Source organism: Pseudorasbora parva, chromosome 3 (assembly GCF_024679245.1).
Source record: "Pseudorasbora parva isolate DD20220531a chromosome 3, ASM2467924v1, whole genome shotgun sequence".
NCBI classification, from domain to species: domain Eukaryota; kingdom Metazoa; phylum Chordata; class Actinopteri; order Cypriniformes; family Gobionidae; genus Pseudorasbora; species Pseudorasbora parva.
In genome coordinates, this window is record NC_090174.1 from 35,082,807 (window position 1) to 35,092,897 (window position 10,091).

At 33.2% G+C, this 10,091-nt stretch overlaps 1 long non-coding RNA gene across 1 annotated transcript; it reads left to right on the top strand.

The window, feature by feature from the left end:
- The first annotated feature begins 1,102 nt into the window (after positions 1-1,102).
- On the top strand, positions 1,103-2,892 carry LOC137071921 (uncharacterized). Its single transcript, XR_010904548.1, has 3 exons — positions 1,103-1,140; positions 1,668-1,789; positions 2,494-2,892. It is a non-coding gene; the product is annotated as an uncharacterized lncRNA (long non-coding RNA).
- Positions 2,893-10,091: the final 7,199 nt, after the last annotated feature.

The following is a 10,091-nucleotide window of genomic DNA, read 5'->3' on the forward strand; positions in this document are numbered from 1 at the left end:
GGAATATATTGGGTTATAATTTTTACATTATGACATGTTGGAGTGTGATTCTCAATTTAATCAGCCAGCACAATTGTATTTACATTTATTTACGCTATGATACACGTTTGAAACAGCAGTCAAACCCCACCCCGCCCTAAACCTACCCATTTGCGTATTATATGATATAAAACACAGACTGTAACAGACAACAGGCACACTTTATTGAAAAAGTCCAACTATTCCGAGGCCAAACGATTGAATTGTGTGAAGAAAAGACCCAAAAGCAATCACCGTCTCTATCCGCGCCGCGCGCCGCGCGCGCCCCGGCGTCACACTGAAGACGCCACAGGTAGACCCCTCGGCGTCACGCGATGGACGAACTGGGAACCCAATTGCTTTCAGTGGGAAACCTTTGGCGTCAACATTAGACGGCAATTCTATCGGTATGAAATCGCGCTGAAGAAGTCTCATTCAGAACACATCGCGATGTTTGGCATCAGATCACGTGTGCCACATGTTGGTGAGTAGTCATACATATTATGTCCTAATATTTGATATAAAGTATTTTCTGCTTGTCGTTATCGATCATGTTCAGTCACTGCATTGTATCTGTCATCATCTCCACTGAGGCTTTGCATTTCTTTGCTTTCTAAATAAACACACCTTGCTAATAGGGTGATTAAACACTGTCACGTGACGTGCTATAGACCTTTAAACATTTGTTAATATTTAATAATAATTACTAGTGTAGTTCCAACGTGGCATTTGTAGTAGAAGCACAATAAAAAAATTAAATAAATAAAAAAAACCCTTGTCATGCGTTTACCACAGTATTGGTAGTTTTAATGTGATATTTGTTGTAAATAAACAGTAACCACAACAATTGATATTTTTAATGTGATATTTGTTGTAAATAAACAGTAGCCACAACAATTACCATGCTTTAAATGCATTTTAATGTAAAATCCAAATATTGTTATTTAAATAGTATACTTTATAATGCTATATATTATATATTATGACTTTTTTTCTCTCTTTCTTTTTTTTTTTTTTTTACCTGAAAAGACCAAAAGGGCCTCTCGGACTCAGTCAACCCATTCTTGTTTGTGGAGAAGTAACGGAGAAAGCCAAAAGCTGCAACAGCAAATATTTGTAATGGTATGTATGTGTTGGTTTGAACCCTTTATCAAACATTTTATTTAGCATTTGTTGTTACTTATTCTTACAAATCCCATATCTCAATCAGTAAGAACATATTCCCAAAGTCTTAATAATTCACAAGATTTAACAAGTTGTCAAATTCGTATGATTCTCGTACATATAGCTCTGAAAAAAATGAAGAGACCACTTAACATGGATTTCTAAATGTTAAGTGGTCTCTTAATTTTTTTTTCCAGAGCTGTATTTGTATATGAAGAGTTCAGATGCAAAAGCCTCAAAAGCCACTTCGGTCACATGACATCAGATATTCAATTATTTTTTCTTAATCAGATCACTTGCACTGTTTATAACGTCCCGTTTGCATGTAAATAATTTATGTGATCACAAAATCAAGTGAGTTATCTACATTTTCAAACAAATTCTTATGATATAGCTTGCTATTACATACTTTTAACTGTCTTAATTTATATGTTTTAAAAACAATAGTATTTGCACAGAGTAAATGATACTTTCTTGTTTTACAGAAGAGAAGAAAGACCAGACCTTATATCGAAGCAAGCTAAGAAAATAAGTCCTTTGTTTAGGGTGAGGAAGGAAGATGGACATCTTGTGCCCGAAGAAGACAGAAAAGTGCGCAAGTCCATTGGTATGTCTTGTATTGAAGCAATGCTGTAATATGTAGTACAACATTTGATGTTGATCTCTCAAAGGACTATTCATTTCAACAGTGATCATTCTTTCTACTCTGATAAAATACGTACCATTATTCATGTCTAAATATTTTAATAACTCCTAAAATAAGCAAATGAGTTTCTGTATCTTGGATTTATTTAAAATGGTAAATATTTGTTTTCCCTTTTTGATACAATTATTATTACACTTTTGGCCTTCAGTTCTTAAAAACTGCACCGTCTTTTTGTCTTAGATAAAAGTAGACAAGTGTGGGAAAAAGCATTTAGTTGTTATAAACTCCATGTATTTCTCCATTGTTTTGTAGACCATGGATGGTTCTGGGTAGCTTTAGAAGATAATGAGTTGGGACATATTAGGAATCAAATAGTAAATGTTCTTTGAAATATCTGGTTAGTTCTTTCTAAAAGATCTACTGTTTAAAAGGTTGCTGTTGATATGGGTAAATTAGTTTTTGTTCAGTACTTGGCTAATATTATGGGCTGAAATATTATACATAATGCTTCAATGTGTATATTATTTTATGTACTGACTGCTGCTTTGTAAATTTAAATCAGGAATTGGCATTTCTGCCCATTTTGAGGTGGAGAGTTTACTGAAGAACATAGGTTGACTGTACATTAAACTTAATCTGAATTGTGTTTGTTGTTTTACTTTTAGACCAGGACTGGAGAACGCCGGATTATACGACTTCTTCCTCTGGTTGAGAAAAGGCTACACAACATCAGTGATCACATCATCTGTACATTGATTATTCTGTAGGGTACAAGTGGGCGAACTGTTTAGAAGAAGAAGAACATGAACATGATAGAGGGAAGAGACAGAAACCAGTCTAGTTGTAATAATGAATCATTATTTTCCAACACTATATCAAATCTGTTTTCTGTATCATAGTTGACTGGATGGGATTATGTGGCACTCATTTGTGTGGCTTCAGCAGCTGTGAATGGATTAATATGATGTTAATGTGTTTTTTAAAACCCATTTTTATTTATCTTGAATCTAATTTGACTTTATTCTACTTTATCAACTGTATACTGTATCCTCCAATAAAGTGTTGAGTGATAAAGTATGGTGAGTATTGTGTATGGTGTTTGGTACAGTAAATACACATTCAACAAGTTTATTTAGGTTATCTAATTAATTACCAAGAATATTTTTACTTGAGAAGTAAACATTTTTTATCTGGTTATATTATATTTGGTACAATTCTCCAAAAAGTTGTATATACTTGCATGCTGTGACAAGTATGTCAGTTTTCAGTGAAATAAAGGGAAGGATTACAAACACTTCAAGCTTAACTGAAGATGATCCATGTTGATCATTCTGGTACATCTACTACTGCAATAAAAATTAAAGCATGCACATTTTCGATGCCAGGTACGTGAAGAGGGTGTAGATGAAATTGTGACAATGTCTCTTGTTATTTTACTTAATGGTGCATGGTCCTATATTTAATAGTAATAATGAAGTGTAAATAACATAAATAGTTTTTGTTTACTCTGGAAAGTGGATAATGGCAAGTTGTTGCAGGTTCATCCATTATATTTATTAGTGTTTATCCATAAAAGAAAATAAAACTTAATAATTATTATTTTACAACATTTCTTTCAAATATTTCTGTATTTCATCAGATGGTCTTACAATATCAAAACCTATACACAAGCATGACGTTAGAATAGAAAAGACAAAATACTCTGATATTTAAATGTGACTCAAAGTTTGTTGTCCGTGATGAGGAGAATAGATCTGTGTATGTTGTACTGCCCTTACACCTCCAGGGACCCAGTAGTGGCCCCTTGAAGAGCAAAAAAAAAGCATATTTCAAATGGCTTTAACTCAAAGTCTGGTTAGCGTATCACAGAGAAAATTGGCAGGACAACTGCATATGCAATGTTTACTAAATAATGTTGGCCACAGTTTTCAGACATATATGGAAAGCTGCCATAAAGGTTTTTTTAAAAGTGCTCACAGTAAAATATACAATTTCAGCTTGGCCCTCATATATGTCATATAGGTTTACACAATGAACATATTTTAATATCCAGTTGTCCATTAAATATGTAATTTACTTAACATTTATTGTTTCATTATGAAACCTTTTAAACTACATTACCCATATATCTGTCATTGTATCAATGCAATGGGAAACATGGCGCTGTAGTTCATAGAAGTGTGCAGAAATGCTTAGGGTTAGGGTTGGGTTCTCAGTAAAGGAGTCATTTCTCAGAACATAGCGACACTTTATAGTTAGCTTAACGTATTACTGACGTAATAACACCAAAACATACTTTGTAACATGAAACGCCGTTTTATATGGGTTAAAACAGATAGTCCAATCACAGCGCGTTCTGCGATAAAGTCACAGCCAATGACAACCCAGCTGAACACAGGCGTCACACTTACTTGTCCATTTATGGTAAATTATATCACATCTCATCCGGTTCAACTGAAGGGGTAGATTCCTTAAAGAATTAATATTTAGGCTAAATATTATATTTATTATAATAAATATTAAATATTATTTATTCTAAATATAGGCTAAATATTTATTTATTCTAATTAAATAATAAAACTCACATTTTAAAATGAAAGTCTTCTTTGTGTGGTTAAACTGATGCATAATAAATATATTTGAAAGAGAATCCTTTTTCTATGCAATGGTCTACAAGCATAAACTTCTTTAAGCCATCCTTTACAATCTGAACTCTTGGAATTAAAACAAATATAACAAAAGCACAATGAATGCACACAATTTTGTAAGCATATTCCAATATTTAATGTCAAACAGTTTAAATACAAATGTAGTGCCCATATATATATATATATATATATATATATATATATATATATATATATATATATATATATATATGCAAAAAAATAACATTTTACATTCTAAACTTTAATACTATATATTTGCGATTATTGTTCACTTTTATTGTAACTAAATTAAATGCCAATTAAAATAGTTGATGATTATTGTAAATGTTAACCATTTTCAGTAAGAAAATACTTCTATAAAGTACATTCATGTTACAGTTACATTAACAAGGTAGTGATATAATGATAGTGAAATAATGATAGAGGTAGTTATGGTGGACATGTACTTTAGTGACCATTGTAATAAAAGTTTTAATGAATAATTATTGATTTCAAAAGGTATTAACTCTCACTATCTTCATTTGTTCAAACAAACAACAAATGCAGAAATATACATTGGACTATAGCATCATGAAGTCAATGCATGACTAGAACTAGTGGATGGCAATAGATATGTCCTTCACTAAAACTCCTGATGATAAAGGCATAGGCAGACATCAAGAACAGTTTATGAATATTGGTTCTGCATATATCAAAGAGATCATAAGACTCCACAGACTCCACGTGAAGACTTTGAGACACTGTGACAGAGCAAAGGGTGCACTTCACTGGACATGTCCTATGCATGCCCAAACAACAACACCCAAAAACACTTATGAAGTGGACACCACCAGGAGGACGCACGAGACAGGGAAAACCAAGGAAGATATGAGACAGATGTTTCACGAAGACCTCAATGCCGGTGTTCCATGAGAAGATGTGAAAACGTGGCCACAGATCGAATATGTTGGAGGACACATGTTGCCCAATGTGCCCAGGACAGGACATGATGATGATGTTGTCAGTTTATACATAACTGTAGGATTTATTTCTGTAAAAAACGATGCATAATTAAATGTTAAATACATTTATGTAATAAGTTCACAGATATGTGTGCATTCCCATTATTAAAAGTATATAATAGCAAGCTATATCATATGAATTTGTTTGAAAATGTAGATAACGCACTTGATTTTGTGATCACATACATTATTTACATGCAAACGGGACGTTAATAATAATAAAAAATAATTGAATATCTGATGTCATGTGACCGAAGTGGCTTTTTGAGGCTTTTGCATCTGAACTCTTCATATACAAATACAGCTCTGGATATACTATACTATTTAAATAACAATATTTGTTTTTTACATTAAAATGCATTTAAAGCATGGTAATTGTTGTGGTTACTGTTTATTTACAACAAATATCACATTAAAACTACCAATACTGTGGTAAACGCATGGCAAGTGTTTTTTTATTTTATTTTTTTATTGTGCTTCTACTACAAATGCCACGTTGGAACTACACTAGTAATTATTATTAAATATTAACAAATGTTTAAAGGTCTATAGCACATCACGTGACAGTGTTTAATCACCCTATTAGCAAGGTGTGTTTATTTAGAAAGCAAAGAAATGCAAAGCCTCAGTGGAGATGATGACAGATACAATGCAGTGACTGAACATGATCGATAACGACAAGCAGAAAATACTTTATATCAAATATTAGGACATAATATGTATGACTACTCACCAACATGTGGCACACGTGATCTGATGCCAAACATCGCGATGTGTTCTGAATGAGACTTCTTCAGCGCGATTTCATACCGATAGAATTGCCGTCTAATGTTGACGCCAAAGGTTTCCCACTGAAAGCAATTGGGTTCCCAGTTCGTCCATCGCGTGACGCCGAGGGGTCTACCTGTGGCGTCTTCAGTGTGACGCCGGGGCGCGCGCGGCGCGGATAGAGACGGTGATTGCTTTTGGGTCTTTTCTTCACACAATTCAATCGTTTGGCCTCGGAATAGTTGGACTTTTTCAATAAAGTGTGCCTGTTGTCTGTTACAGTCTGTGTTTTATATCATATAATACGCAAATGGGTAGGTTTAGGGCGGGGTGGGGTTTGACTGCTGTTTCAAACGTGTATCATAGCGTAAATAAATGTAAATACAATTGTGCTGGCTGATTAAATTGAGAATCACACTCCAACATGTCATAATGTAAAAATTATAACCCAATATATTCCATCATAACGATAACATTCACATGCCCAACACGTCTGTTTATGACGTCCTAGGTTTCTCATTGAAATCAGTGGATTACCCAGTACGTCGAAAAATGGCGATTTAGGGGTACCCTGTGCGTCAACAGCTGACGTCAGGGTCCCTTGACCGTTCGGCAACATTTGACGAGTAGGGGTGAGACTGTGTTGGTTTAACGTCAAAAAGTAAGTCACCTGGTTGCCTTAAAATTGAGTTCATTGAAATAAAAAATTTGTGTTGATAAAATTAAGGTAATTTGTTTAATAAATAGAAACTCAAAATATTATTGTATCTGAACCACATAAAAAATGTGATGAATCATGTAGATAGCACTATTTGGCATGTTTCACTGAGTCCTCAGAAATAAAACACACACAATTACCCAATATGCTTACAAAATCTTTTAATAATATTTTAATAAAGGTTGTCGAATTTTAAAAAATGTTCATTGTATTAACTCAAAATTGTGATTTCAATGAACTCAAAATTTTAAGGCAACCGGGTAACTTTTTTTCTAAATAATTTTTTTACAGTGTAGAGTATTTTTATGAAGTACATTGATTTCAACAATTAACCATGTTATTGTTTACCATGTTTTAGCAACTGTAAAAAGTTTTGTCAGGAAACCTATGTGCTTTCTGTGGTAACATTTAAATTAAAAATATAATCTGTATATAAATATATATAATTATATGATTATAATTTATTTTGTTACACCAAAATTCGTTGCTGAGTCAGTTCAGAAATATCTCCTTAAGGTAACTGCACAATTTTACTAAACAAAAACAAAACAAAAAAAGTAATAAAAATAAAAATATTTTAAAAACCATTAGTTTTGTATATTTAATATTATACGATTAAATTGTCTTTAAATTGCCCCCCCCCCCCCCCCCCCCCAAAAGGAAGGACTAAAAAGTTTACTTGCACTGTGGACATTTTGGTTAGCATGAAATGTTGTGTCAGTTATTATAGTGTGCTTTACCTGACACTTTCTAAGGCTCTATAGCCCTGATCTCTTAAGCCTTGCTTGCTTAATAAACTTCTAACTGGGGATCTTGGGTCAAACTCAGCATTGCCACATGACCCTAAACACTTGAAAACAAAGAAGAACATTTCCAGGACTTTGATTGTTTCCAGTTTTGCAAACTGCAGTTTGTTTAGGGTTTGTACACTCCAGTCTCTTGGTGTGGTTTACTGGTCCTGCGCACTCACTTTTCTGTTCTTTATATTTAAATTGGTTTAGAATTGTAGATGTAACAATATAAATTATGACCACCAGTGTTTGTGTATTGTTATTTGGTCTTATAGATATGTATATCTTCATGTTTACACGAGCTTTTTCTGTCCGTATCGCTACAGTGCCTTTTGCGTGGTCCGTAATTTGTTATGCATAGTGAAGCAATTATTATAATAGTTTAGAGAACAGACAAACGCTGATTTTCATAATTTCACGAGAAAGAAAACAACTGCAAATTGTAATAATACTATACAAAAATAAAATAATACTGATTATTATTACTTTAAGTATAGCCTAGTATGGTTTATACTAGGCTATTTGTTATTTTACTATAATCTAAGTATAATTTAAACTGCAGAATTAATCTCCAGTTTATTACTTTATTTTGCAAATCACATGAGTTTGAGATACTGATTTGTTTAAATCGCACAGAAATTGCAGTTGCAGGTGAAGTGAAATCAATGCAATTATTAAATTACGATAGTTTGGTAGAAAAAAGCAATTTTAAAAGATGAGCTACAGGCACCATTAGATTAGCCTACGCGATTCTTATAGTGAAAACATAAAAAAGCTAAATGTAAACATGTGAGCACCAATCGTGTTATGCACGAAAGTTGTGTGATGATCATTGTTAACAGAGATTTAAAAAAATTGCGTTACATAAATATTTACATAATGATCTGCTTGTAAATCTTTTTGATGTAAAATGTTTAATAAAATTGTTAAAAATGGAAATATGGAATGTGGGCTGATTTAATTTACTGATTATCATATTTTAAGACAATCATTTAAAGACAATGACAGTATAGGCTCATATTGATAATCTGATATACTGGATAGTAAGTTATACATGTTAGGGTATAAAGTGTTCGGTTACTGGGCTAATCACGTTGCCTATAAATACTTTTTTCATCTTTATTTTAGGTGGCCTTAACTAGTATGCACTAACATTTAAATTAATAATTTGATGCAATGCACATATTGTGCTCATAAATGTTTTTACATTGTATTTACGTTAAAAAAATACCTGCATGTAATTAAATAGGCCTATGTTAGGCTATTAATTTCTGTAGTTACATTTATAATTGCACTGTTGACTTACGCACCTGTCCCTAACTTTACCCGTACACCTCAATATTAGCAAATGTGTTTTGCAATATAAACACAATAAGTAGCCTATGTTGTACTTATTTTTTATGTAAGTAGCCTACATAGTAGTTAATTCCACCTAATATAAAGTGGGACCTTTTTGTGAACCTGTCTGTGTGTTACGCGCATGCGTGTGATTACTGAATCGCTTTATTGTCGAGAATTGAGGACAGGTGGAATTAAGCGAAGTGCCTCTCCCATATAGCCTTCGCTCATGTCGGGTGGTGTGTGTGTGTGTATACGTGCAGGATATAGGCGCCTCGCGGAGAAGGGAGATAAACGATTATTATTTATTTTTAATATATATTTTATTATCGGAATTAACTGGCTTATTTGAAGGGGTGTCTGTAAGCCTGTTTTTTTCTATTGGCCTATTATAATCGGAATAGCATCCCTTTAGCTCGACCGCTAACATTCTGCCCATACACCCAACACAGGACGCTCGCATAGGCCATAACCATCTATAATTTACGAACCTGCACGATTAGATTAAACCACTATAGTAGAGTTTAGCACGCGAACAGTTATTGACTTTGCACGAGTTTAAAGGATGTAATTTATTGTAATACTATATTGTGCCCAATATCTTATATAGCCTATTTCTATGTTCTATATTGCAATAGGTCTATACGGTGTGGGGAATTATAAGTGATTCTATAAGTTTTCGTTTAATAAAAACTCTTGTCTGTTTATGTGTGTAGGCTATATCTGATTTAATAATTTTGCTACAAAAATAAACAATTAGACCTATATTGTTTTAGAATATGCATCTTTAAGTATTTCATCTATGTCAAATTGTCAGCTTATAAAATTCATTAAACAAACAAATAAAGGTCTAGCCTAGAGGGAAAAAGAGAGAGCGTATTTACCTCTATCACGTTTATCCCCAGCCAATAGTAGCACGGTTACATCATAGTGGCACTCCACTGTTTGTGTGAACGTAAGCGTGCGCGCGCGTTTCCT